At 42.8% G+C, this 12,673-nt stretch overlaps 1 long non-coding RNA gene across 2 annotated transcripts in view; it reads right to left on the bottom strand.

Moving 5' to 3' along the window:
* The window catches only part of LOC124043936, a 53,254-nt gene that overhangs the window by 39,650 nt on the left and 931 nt on the right, over positions 1-12,673 (bottom strand). Inside the window, exon 2 of one of the 2 annotated variants that reach the window (XR_006840410.1) lies at positions 11,766-12,668. The exons of the other annotated variant lie outside the window; for it this stretch is intronic. This is a non-coding gene — a long non-coding RNA (uncharacterized LOC124043936). The remainder of the gene's footprint in view (positions 1-11,765; positions 12,669-12,673) is intronic. 2 annotated transcript variants of the gene reach the window in all.

The following is a 12,673-nucleotide window of genomic DNA, read 5'->3' as shown; positions in this document are numbered from 1 at the left end:
CTCAAACCTCCCTAGTTACAGAGCTAGTTTACATTGGCTCAGGCTCTCTGGCTTTGGACTTAAGACGGAACACCTGACCTGTGATAGCTGGTAATCTTACTCTCTCAGAGATCTACCACCTACAGTATAGACCAGGCCAATGCCTGGTGATATCATCTGTTGCTTTATGCCTGTGTGGGTCTGAGACGGTTTCCAGGAGGACCTGGTTTTCATGGAGAGAATGGTTATCGTCTGTGTCAATACAACTCTCAGTAGCAGCCCCCATCAATGTTCCCTAGATGTTTTTTTTAGAACACTGAGGCTGTACACGATTTAAGTTAGTTTTAACAGTGGGCTAGTAGGCTACTATGGTTATCAAAATAATGGAGAAAATGCGTCCCATAACATTTAACTGTAGGCTGATCATTCAGCCTACAGTAGCAGCCAATGTGTGGAGTTCAATGTAGGTCTACATTCCATGATACTCTGGGGAAAAAAACATGCAGGGCTTGACATTAACCTGTTTGTCCATTTGTCCTTCAGACAAGGAGGTGTCTGAAAATGTTGTTGTGTTGTTTGATGCAAGAAACCACTTTACAAAATAAAATGCATAATTACTCCCATACCATTATTTAAGAGAATCAGACAAATTATGGTGTACTCTGACCATTGGCTACTTAGCTTATTAAAGCCTGTCTCAAAATACAACACTGCCCCTTTAAGACAAAAAAGCTCTTTACCTGACTAGCTTTTCAAAGATGTCAAGAAATGCACACATTTTGTGCTCTTGTAGGAAGCAATCACTCCACCATTTCTGATTACAAATTATCTATAACTGGGCAAATAACTCACTAAATAGCAATGGATATGAACAAAAGTACAAATGTGCACAGATCGCTACATTTAGCTTTCTCTTTGATCTCTACTCAGGACCACTCATGCTGTAAAAACAGTCCAGTTCAAAGTGATGGCATAGATCCTACTGTAGTCAAAGCAATATAATTATACTCCTATAAGTTCTGCCTACACCAAAATATCTTGCATAGTTTGTTTTGTTTCAGTATGTTCCGTTGAAAGTGGCTAACATTGTGTTGATTATATCACAATTCCCACAGTAAAGGGAAAAGTTGATAGTGTTAACTACAGTGCCTTGCGAAAGTATTCGGCCCCCTTGAACTTTGCGACCTTTTGCCACATTTCAGGCTTCAAACATAAAGATATAAAACTGTATTTTTTTGTGAAGAATCAACAACAAGTGGGACACAATCATGAAGTGGAACGACATTTATTGGATATTTCAAACTTTTTTAACAAATCAAAAACTTAAAAATTGGGCGTGCAAAATTATTCAGCCCCTTTACATTCAGTGCAGCAAACTCTCTCCAGAAGTTCAGTGAGGATCTCTGAATGATCCAATGTTGACCTAAATGACTAATGATGATAAATACAATCCACCTGTGTGTAATCAAGTCTCCGTATCAATGCACCTGCACTGTGATAGTCTCAGAGGTCCGTTAAAAGCACAGAGAGCATCATGAAGAACAAGGAACACACCAGGCAGGTCCGAGATACTGTTGTGAAGAAGTTTAAAGCCGGATTTGGATACAAAAATATTTCCCAAGCTTTAAACATCCCAAGGAGAACTGTGCAAGCGATAATATTGAAATGGAAGGAGTATCAGACCACTGCAAATCTACCAAGACCTGGCCGTCCCTCTAAACTTTCAGCTCATACAAGGAGAAGACTGATCAGAGATGCAGCCAAGAGGCCCATGATCACTCTGGATGAACTGCAGAGATCTACATCTGAGGTGGGACACTCTGTCCATAGGACAACAATCAGTCGTATATTGCACAAATCTGGCCTTTATGGAAGAGTGGCAAGAAGAAAGCCATTTCTTAAAGATATCCATAAAAAGTGTTGTTTAAAGTTTGCCACAAGCCACTTGGGAGACACACCAAACATGTGGAAAGAAGGTGCTCTGGTCAGATGAAACCAACATTGAACTTTTTGGCAACAATGCAAAAAGTTATGTTTGGCGTAAAAGCAACACAGCCCATCACCCTGAACACACCATCCCCACTGTCAAACATGGTGGTGACAGCATCATGGTTTGGGCCTGCTTTTCTTCAGCAGGGACAGGGAAGATGGTTAAAATTGATGGGAAGATGGATGGAGCCAAATACAGGACCATTCTGGAAGAAAACCTGATGGAGTCTGCAAAAGACCTGAGACTGGGATGGAGATTTGTCTTCCAACAAGACAAAGATCCAAAACATAAAGCAAAATCTACAATGGAATGGTTCAAAAATAAACCTATCCAGGTGTTAGAATGGCCAAGTCAAAGTCCAGACCTGAATCCAATCGAGAATCTGTGGAAAGAACTGAAAACTGCTGTTCACAAATGCTCTTCATCCGACCTCACTGAGCTCGAGCTGTTTTGCAAGGAGGAATGGGAAAAAATTTCAGTCTCTCGATGTGCAAAACTGATAGAGACATACCCTAAGCGACTTACAGCTGTAATCACAGCAAAAGGTGGTGCTACAAAGTATTACCTTAAGGGGGCTGAATAATTTAGGTCAACATTGGATCATTCAGAGATCCTCACTGAACTTCTGAAGAGAGTTTGCTGCACTGAAAGTAAAGGGGCTGAATATTTTTGCACGCCCAATAGTTCAGTTTTTGATTTGTTAAAAAAGTTTGAAATATCCTATAAATGTCGTTCCACTTCCTGATTGTGTCCCACTTGTTGTTGATTCTTCACAAAAAAATACAGTTTTATATCTTTATGTTTGAAGACTGAAATGTGGCAAAAGGTCGCAAAGTTCAAGGGGGCCGAATACTTTCGCAAGGCACTGTAACAGGGAAAAATCTGAAACGTTGCGTGAAGTTCAATCTTGTGCTTCTCTGCACACGCTGATATTTCTTCTGCGCCGCAATCCTGGAGAGGGAACATTGTAGCCCATGTGTTTAATTGAATTTCAGCATTTTTACAAATATGCATTCTTGAATAGGAGCCACTCACCTCAGCCACCACCCTCCATGTGTTTAATACCTGCCTGCCTATGAGTACTGTGATGTTGATGTATTCATGGATACTAAAGACACTTACCAGATGTAGGCTGTCTCTCACTAGGATTGTGAATGACCCACAAGTCATTATCCCATAGCCTACCTACCAATGCTAAGAGTACTCATGCAGTGCATACAATACACTGTATGGACATACTACACAGGAACAAGCTTTCTATGGCTGGCTTGTAAAATTGCTGCAAAAGGCTGTTTTCAATTAGGACAGTTTGAAAGAAGTGGGCCGTACCCCAAGCGACTGAAAAAGACCGGGCCTTCGGACAGTAATCCAGTGACTCAAAGTTTAACAACTTCTTGACACGTAATTTCTCAGACATTATAGGGGAGAAATACGTTTTACACCCAGGGGTCAAGGTTACGCAAATGCAGTAGGGGGCCTTGGCTCTGTAGTGCATGTAGTTACACACTGCTCCCAATTAAACATGTCGTACTACCATTAGCATCTGCCACAGCTCATCACCATTGTTAGCAGTTTGAGAGAAATTTGACACCTTTAATGTGAAGCTGTATTGTCTTGGACAAGTGAGAGGAATCATTACCTCAAATGAGTTATCCCGTCCCTGTTAAGTTCAGACACAGACAGACAGTACAGAGAATACAGTTACACAGAGGAGGGTTGGTGGTCATTTGAAAAGAGAACACATAACATGGAGCCGAGGAGAGAGAGAGTGAGGGACTTGTGAAGGATTAAGTTGACCGGTGCTAGGGAGGGAACTGGGGAGGTGGGAGCTGCCAGGAAGAGGGTTGTAAACATCTGGGGCTGTGACAGCAGTGTTGACATTAACATGACCCACCACTGGCTCCTCCTAATCACTAAGTGGTACGCTGCTTGTCGACTACATGCTCACCTTCGTTTTTGCACAAAGACACACAGGTTTAGGATGTCTCTATCTACCTTTCTCCCCACTCTCTCGCTCTCTCTCTTTCCATCTCTCTCTCTCTATCTCTTACTCGCTCACCTATATCTCTCTCCCTCCCTCTTATTTCTTCAACGGGTACATTTACTAAAACAGAATTGAAAAAAACTACACATTGTAGATCCAGCTCTCCTTCTGTGTGTCCTGTTATGATTAGTTACCTCGTCCAGTTGTCGTAAGGACATGCTTCCTTTATTCTCAAGAGTGCAAGGACCTCTGCCAAAACATGAAGTGCTGCATTTATTGTGGTCACTGTGGAAAAGGTCAACTTACAGAGTTTATTGAATTATTTAAATCCAAACACTCTGACACTTGATCCGAGCTACAAACGGAATTTCCCAAGTACTTGAATGTGTGGTTAAACGAATCTATAGGCCTACCTTGATTCTACTTTCCTTGATGTACTGAAAAGGGATGCAAACTGCTATGCACTGTATACAGAAGGTGCAAAAACATTGATCAAATGTACCCAATATGTCCAGTTAGGTTATGTTTGAAAGATCAAGATTTTCTGCAACATTTTAGACATCAATCCACAAATTCAGCCATCTTCCCCTCCTTTTAGATGCACACATCAATAGTATCTCCCTCTTCCTCCTTCCCTCCATCGTTCCACAGAAGGGAGACATAACACAAAACACAGACGGGTGGGAAGCCTTGCTCTGCAGGCATCCTGCGAGGGCCTGGATTACAGAGAAGAAATGGAACTGTTCCTCCTCCGCTCCTCTCGCTTATCCCCCCTCTCCTCCCACTCACTCCTCTCCTTATCATGGCTTCCTGTGAATCTACCTGACAAGCCTTTCACAGGTACAGCTAATCCTCCCTCTGAGGGGAATACTCACTCCCATCCAGCAGCTCACACAGCTCGAAAGTCAACCCTTTTTTTGTTGTGGCTGCTGTTTGTCCATTAAAGAAAAAACGCCTGGATGTTATTCTATAGAAAGGAGGTGATGAACCAGCTCAAATCCCCCTTTCCTCCATTTAATAGCATGGCAGGTCAGACTTACTGTGAACATGGATGGTGCAGTGTTCAAATAGTGTTTCCGTGTTGTAAAACCATGTGTATGATCAATGCCTGCTCTGATGTGAACTTTCGAGGTATTGGTGGAGGTAGTGTGTGTATGTATGTTACCGTTGTGAATCAGGTCAGTGTGTATTGAGCTTGTGCAGGTGCTGGTAGTGTTACGTGTCGGCCTGTGGAAGTGTTTGTATGATATGGTATGTGTGGCTTATACACAGCTTTTAGATGTTTGGAAAGGCACACACGTGCTCATTCCCCATGCTTCGCCTCACATGGAGGATTGGACAGACAGGGGGCCGGAGACCGAGCTGCTTAACTCTGGCCCCCTACATTCCAACACCCTCATTCACTACTGATATGGCCCACTTTGTCTAACTATCATGCCTTGCATTCACTTCCTCCTTGAGCGAGCCTGTCCGATAACACCCTCTACCTCCTTACCCCGTCCGTCACACAGTCACTGACACGCACATGCACGCACAAACACACACAAACACAGACACACACACTCTGTGTCATCTGTGGGGTTTGACAGTTCTGTGTTCAGTAATCACTAGCCAGTCACATCCTCCTGGTTTCCTCCTCAGGTATCACCCCACCGCTTCCTCCCCAAGATTAGTTCCCCCTGTCCACTTCCTGTCCTTCGCCTTGGAGGGTTCATATAGCGGCTGGGAAAGCCTGTCAGGGCAGCGGCTGAAACTGGGGTTAGTTCTATATGGTCAGTTAAGCCTATATCTACTGAATATAAAGTGTGTGTCATCTTGCCGGCTTTTAAAGTTTCTCCCACAAATAAAGACTCACTGACACAGTGTGAGACACGCACACACACACACTGACACTCGCACACACACACACACACACACACACACACACACACACACACACACACACACACACACACACACACACACACACACACACACACACACACACACACACACACACACACACACACACACACACACACACACACACACACACACACACACACACACACACACACACACACACACACACACACACACACACACACACACACACACAATACACTTTCCTACCCACAGTTTCTGTTCTGTCAAAGTCATGTCACTGCAAGATCCAGCACTCTTTAACAGAACTCCTGAGGGCATCATGACAGCCAAAAGGAAGTGCCAATGACCGCGACCGCCCCATGAGTATATTTAGTCCTGACCTGACAGCCCATCACTCTGACTGTGGAGCTGACAGGACCAAGTCTCACCGCCTTGTATGATTACCATTCACAGCCTCCTATAAGGCCTTGCTTTAGTAACATCAGTTTGGTGAAGATATAACTGCTGACACTTAGATATCTATATGTGTCCTGTCCTATTTTCTTGAAAACATTTTGAATAAGATGACACTTGGAGTATGACAGAAAGATTCCAGTATCCAGTTTCGGTATTGTAGCTTTATTACTTAATAGTAAGGCTGATGTACAATATGTGCAGAGTTCACAGGTCATGTGCGTAATAAATACGCTACACACTGGGTTAACGGGATTTGTGGTTAAGACGGGCGTTGGTAATTAATACCTTCCAGTCAATGGTGACTGAGTCTAGACTCACGAACCTCTGATATCAACCTCTGTATTTCAGGTAAAGTGGTGGTGTGTTTCAGATGACTAGTGCCTGTGGCTCCTACTCCTCTGTGCCTCATACTCCCCAAGAGCAAATGTATTGACTTACTTTATTCAGTTTGTGTTTTTTTCCTCTCCTCTTTTCTGTTTCTATTCCTCTTTTGGAGTTTCAGCCACAGAGTAGTTCACAAATAGTCTATATTCTTCAAAGTCAGGACCTAAATTGAGGAAAAGCTACATTTTTGGGGAGCTAACCACTTTCTAACTCCTTCCATATAAATTCCTGACAGAGGTTTTCTGCATGATGGCAAGAGATCATTTCATGTTTCAGGTGTTTCAGAGACTTTCCATGGGTGGCATCGTGCCTAATCATTCAGTAAAAAGCTGTCCTGTTCAGAATCAGGCTCATACTCAGTATAACCAAAGCTATCATCACTACTCTCTGTCTGTCGAATACCTTGTCACAGCAACAACAAAAATTCCAGTAGACTATTCACAGCTCTTATGCTCCAACTCTTGTGTAGGAGACAGGATTAACCGCCAAGGTGGATAACCACCCTGTTGGGAGGTGTGTGTTTGTGTGTGTGTGTTTGCGCGTGCCTATGTGTGCGTGCGTCCTACTTGCTTTGCACGTCTGAGTGACACCACATGGCACTGATCAAAGGGGCTTCCTTGATGATGAAACTGTAACAGGTGTGCACAGGCACGCCAGACTAACCTAGGCAATAACCTATCTTGACAGGTGCTGCAGTCTATGTTTCATGTTTCACTATCCACCACTGTGCACGTGATTTAAGTCACTGACCCAATGGCTCCCTCCGACCACTGCCCAGACAGCCATCCGAAGATGGTAATGGCTGTAAAGGTACACTAATCTCTGATGGTAACATTCGGCTTACCTTAATTTGTTTTTTTGGGGTGGGGGATGTTGTATTAGGAAAGAAGGTGGGGGTTGATGATGGGAGGGGGTGGGGAGGTTAGGGGGAATTACACTAATCAGTTCAAGGCCCTCACTCCCGTACATATAAAACTTCCCATTAGGCTTAGAGCATCATAGCTCACCAGCCTGCTCCCCAGGGGCCTCACATCTGGCTGTCAATTAAGGCCTAAATCCTCCACACAGCACTAAACTGCAAGGTAGGAATTGAAAAAAGGGAGGAACAGGGGGAGGAGGCTGCAGTGGTGGAGGGAGGGGTCTTTAGGAGAGGGTGAGGTCTGGCAATGGGAGGCGAGGATTTAGGGGTGGGGAGGCAGGGGATTGAGAGTAAGCCATCCCCCAAAATATTTGAGGGTTTCTCAACACATGAGGGCAGCGTAGAAGCATTCAGAGTAGTTGAGGGTATACAGGGACCTGTGACGGACAGGGGAAACCTCACTAGACCCATTCAGTTGCTATGCACCAATTACCTGTAAATACCTAACATATTTGATGAAGAACACATGGAATTAGTGTCATAAGAAGGGTCCTTGCTCCTGGGGGGATAAATAAAGTTACATTTTATCGAATTGAGAAACTCATCTTTTGGGGCAGTGACAGGTTTTTCAAGGCCACCATCGGCCTAGGCCGGCTTTGACAAATACAGTATTTTGGTAACGAGAGACTGAAAAGCCACAGCTAATCGCTGAGGACAGGGCTTTCTAGTCGAGACAGATCTATGCCTCTATAGTTAATAAGGGCATAATGTCACCAAGAATTTAGAGCTTTGCGGCATATATAAAAACAAGTTAAGATACACAAAACCCAAGTACACAAACCCTGGCTGTGAAAAATTAAGATTTCATTTTTAGTCTATCAGATAGCGATGCATTCCATTCCATCTAATCAAAGAACGACTAGTCACGAAAAGTCTCTGAAAAACTCAAATGATTTGTTTCACAGTTGCCTCAGCAAATTGACAACATGTACCCGTATTTGAAACATGCTGGTCATCTGTAATTGCTGCAGCATTCCATCCTTTTTATAAAATAAAAGGAGGCCTCTAACAGGAGGCGCCAGGGTCCATGGACCATGCCGAGCTTGGCAGGAGATCAAACCAAACGTTGCTGTGACACTGGTAGAGACACAAGCACCTACTTGTTTAGACAGGGCTTAATGAACGGGCCAGGGAGGGCAGGGAGAGATGGCCGGGTTGGTAGAGGGAGAATGGGACAACAAAAAGCTGGGCTTATCTGACCCCTTGGGATTTTGATTACCTTGACAAAAAAACTGCACAAGGCAGAACTAACTATGATTCACCATAGCAATATCCTAAAATCCAATGTTTTCGTACAGTATAAACTATCATTGCCTTTAGGAATTAAACATGGTCAGTCTAAAATAGTGGTTTTGAAAAAAAATAGCTTCTAGTGACTTTAATGTCAAATATATACATTTCACAATGCAACAACACAATTGTGTGAACCAGGGTGTAAACTAAACAGGTACATGACCATATCATCCCGAGGTTTCATGAAGTAAACTAACACTGTGGTGAATCATGGAGTTAAGTGAAAGCTCCTCCCGTTTGTGGTTGTGTGTCACATGTTTTAATCACTGGGCGGTCAAAAGGTAAACAGAGATCCACCCACAGCATAACACCGTCAGACTGAACGTGGACTCTGCCAGAGGGAGGTCAGGAGGTAGCCTTCCATGTATTCCATGCTTCTGAGAGGTCACTTGAACATATACACTAGGCCAGACAAGACACATGTACAGTATATATAGGTCAGGGATGCAGTCTGTATTTCCCAGTTCAGATCAGACAACACCAGTATGCTAGGAGAGGTATTGGAGATCTCCTGTCCTAAATCCTCTCTACCGAAGACCTTTCCCTCCCCGGCCTGGTTCATTTCCAGGCCTCGATATTAATCTGTCGCCCCTCCCACATCCAGGATTAGACCCCCTCTCCCCCTCCCTTACTCCCCTTCTCCTCTCCCCCTCTCCTCCTCCTCTCCCCCGGTCTTTATTCTACCCCTCTATTTTCAATTTACACTGGTATTACACAGATATAGACTCAGATTAGTGATGTGTTTATGTTGACAGCAGACGCTGGATTAGGTCATTCATGGGGGGCAAGAGGAAGGGCGGTTATGGGCGGCAGGTAGCCTAGCGGTTAGACCGTTGGGCCAGTAACCGAAAGATCACTGGTTCAAATACCCGAGCCGATAAGGTGAAAAATCTGTTGATGTGCCCTTAAGGAAGGAACTTAACCCCATAACTTGCTCCAGGGGAGTTGTACTACTATGGCTGTAAAACAACACATTTCACTGCATCTATCCAGTGTATGTGACAATAACACATTAATTATGGGGAAGGGGGGGGGGTGTCCAAAGGACTATTGAGGCCGTCATGTCCATATAAAACCACTATCACATAAGAATTCATTGGCCAATGACTTCAATAATGATAGTTGCTGAGTGAACCGCAGCTAGTTTATCTAGCAGTTTATCGGACAACATTTGTTGTGTCGTTGATGGAAGTTGTTTGCTGTTGGATGCCAGTGGGCAACATTCCGATGCTGAACCACATCAGGGAGAACAGCCTTGTGGGTGCTCAATGTCTAGCTGGCATTTTGACGTGACAAGTTCAACCAATTGACATAGTGATAACCGTACTGCAAATGACTGAACATCTTCACTTCATGAAATACTTGCAGAATGCTAAAATACAAAACAGTAGAGTTTATACCACATCATTTAGCAAAATCAGAGTGACAGCTTAAACACGTGAGAATAAATAAATGACAACAGCTTCTTTATCAGGCTGAACTGAGGTGAGTGTAACAATGTATTTTCTCCTATATTTTTTTGTATTGTGGAATTTAAATATCAATGTTGCTAGGACATTAACTGTAAGTCACCCTGGCTGTTTCATATCGGCCTGTAAAAAAAGAGGAATGATTAGTGGACGTGATTCTCAGTTGCTCAACACATACACTTTCCAGATCCCTCTTTCACCTATTAATGTCAATGACATCCATTTGCCTCTAATTTTCCCCCTCAACTGTATCTCTCCCATGTTGCAATAAGACCTCTTGAGCAACATTAGGTTTCTATCTATTTCCCTCTCTGTGTGTGTGTGTGTGTGTGTGTGTGTGTGTGTGTGTGTGTGTGTGTGTGTGTGTGTGTGTGTGTGTGTGTGTGTGTGTGTGTGTGTGTGTGTGTGTGTGTGTGTGTGTGTGTGTGTGTGTGTGTGTGTGTGTGTGTGTGTGTGTGTGTGTGTGTGTGTGTGTGTGTGTGTGTGTGTGTGTGTGTGTGTGTGTGTGGAAGCTCACATGGTCAGGGTATGACAAACCTTTCCTCAGGTTCGTGGGGTGGCTGAGGCTCTCATTTCCCTTTTATTTTTTCCTAGAACTTCAGGTGCTTCTACATAAAGACTTATCAGACACTCCAAATAAGCCACAGACAGCAATTCAGCTTTATGCAGCTACAAGTCTCATATTATAAAATATATGTTTGTTATTTTCTTCCCAAAAGCAGTATGCTATGAGTGACAAAACTTAGCCATTAAATGTACTTTCAAAGGTCACAAAAAAAACATTTTAATAAAATTATAGATACATTTTTTAACACTGAAAAAAATCACAATAAGGAGATTATGGTTTTAAAATAAATATGTTTGTCCATTTTCAAAATCAACCATGTTAGTGGAAATGTCATTTTGATAATGGGAGTAGGCCTATATGCTATTCTACATGATCAAATGCTAATTGGAGGACTCTTTATGGAACATACTTTGGTCATAAAACGTTGTTCTTGCTCTACACAAGAAGAGAAGATGCCTCACTGACTGATTTCTTAATGCCCAAAGCACTCCGGTATCGAAGTCTGTAATCTCATTTCATGCCATTTTAACAGACGTAGAGACAAAAAAAGGGGGGAGTTACTGGGCGCAACTGTTTGCACCTCACCTCTGTGCACCTCTAGATTGGGCCTATTTACAAACGTATTAGAAACTATACTATACTTTTATCAATTATAGACTTATTGCGATGTCGTGAGGCCTTGGCAAAAATTGTCCCCAATATATATATATATATATAAAGACTTATATATATATGTATATGCTTATGACATTTGATTAAGATGATAATAATAATAGTTAATAGCCAAATAATAATAATAATAAATAGAACGTTATTATTGTTAATAACTTAAAAATAACCATAGATGTCAAAAGTACCTGATAACCTGCCATCTTGATCAAGTTTCCATATTCCTGGTTTCGTATGAGCTCCATTCAAATCCAAATGGCTTTGAGTGGGTTCATCATATAGCCGCTTCCATCCATTTGTGAACTTATCATCCATCCATCCAGAAAATAAATAGATACCGAGAAGGGAGGGGAATAGCCTACTTTACCAACCACAAACCATGTGTGTTAGTTACTCTCCGCTGCACATGACTGACTGGAGCCTACAAGTGATGATGATTTATTTTTATTTTTAACTATGATAAACATGAAACATAATAAATAAAAAAGCCCTATATAGTATGATATGCATATTTGCAGGTTGTAAATTACGCCTTTGCCGCAGCGTGTTTAGTTAATGCCAGTGAGAGCCCGGTAGAAAAATATGTCTGCATCTTCCCCCTTTCGTTTTTGTACAGTAAATACAATGCGGAATGGCACAGAAGGATTTTCAATGTGAATATAAAGTCACTAAGTCAAGATAAAAAGGCAGAGGTCGGCTACCTATCCGCTGTTGTGCCTCTGGATACACGCAGGAAGGGAACTATATGTACAGGTAAACTACCTGTGCGCTCCAATCAGGTACTTCGGCGCTCCTTTCACAGATTTGACTCATATGCCAGTATGGACAGTGCCTGTCGCCGAATTATAAAGATCTTCTCTCTCACTGCAATTACAGTGCTGTTTTATTTCATTTGTGATGTCGCTATTGGAAGTCTGCTTCGTGGGTAATTCCTCTAACCTTTGACTCAAAGCATAGCCTACAAATGATAAATGTAATCTCAAGGGAGACAACAACTTGATCACGTTCTTCTCCAAACGACGCTCACACACATACTCCTCAATTATCCCTCCGCGTGAAGATAGGTGGCGTGTTAAGGGGTCCGGCGCCTTCTACA

The sequence above is a fragment of the Oncorhynchus gorbuscha genome, linkage group LG09 (genome assembly GCF_021184085.1).
Source record: "Oncorhynchus gorbuscha isolate QuinsamMale2020 ecotype Even-year linkage group LG09, OgorEven_v1.0, whole genome shotgun sequence".
NCBI lineage: Eukaryota > Metazoa > Chordata > Actinopteri > Salmoniformes > Salmonidae > Oncorhynchus > Oncorhynchus gorbuscha.
Note: the sequence above shows the minus strand (reverse complement) of the source record. Positions and strands in the feature narration are given on the sequence as shown.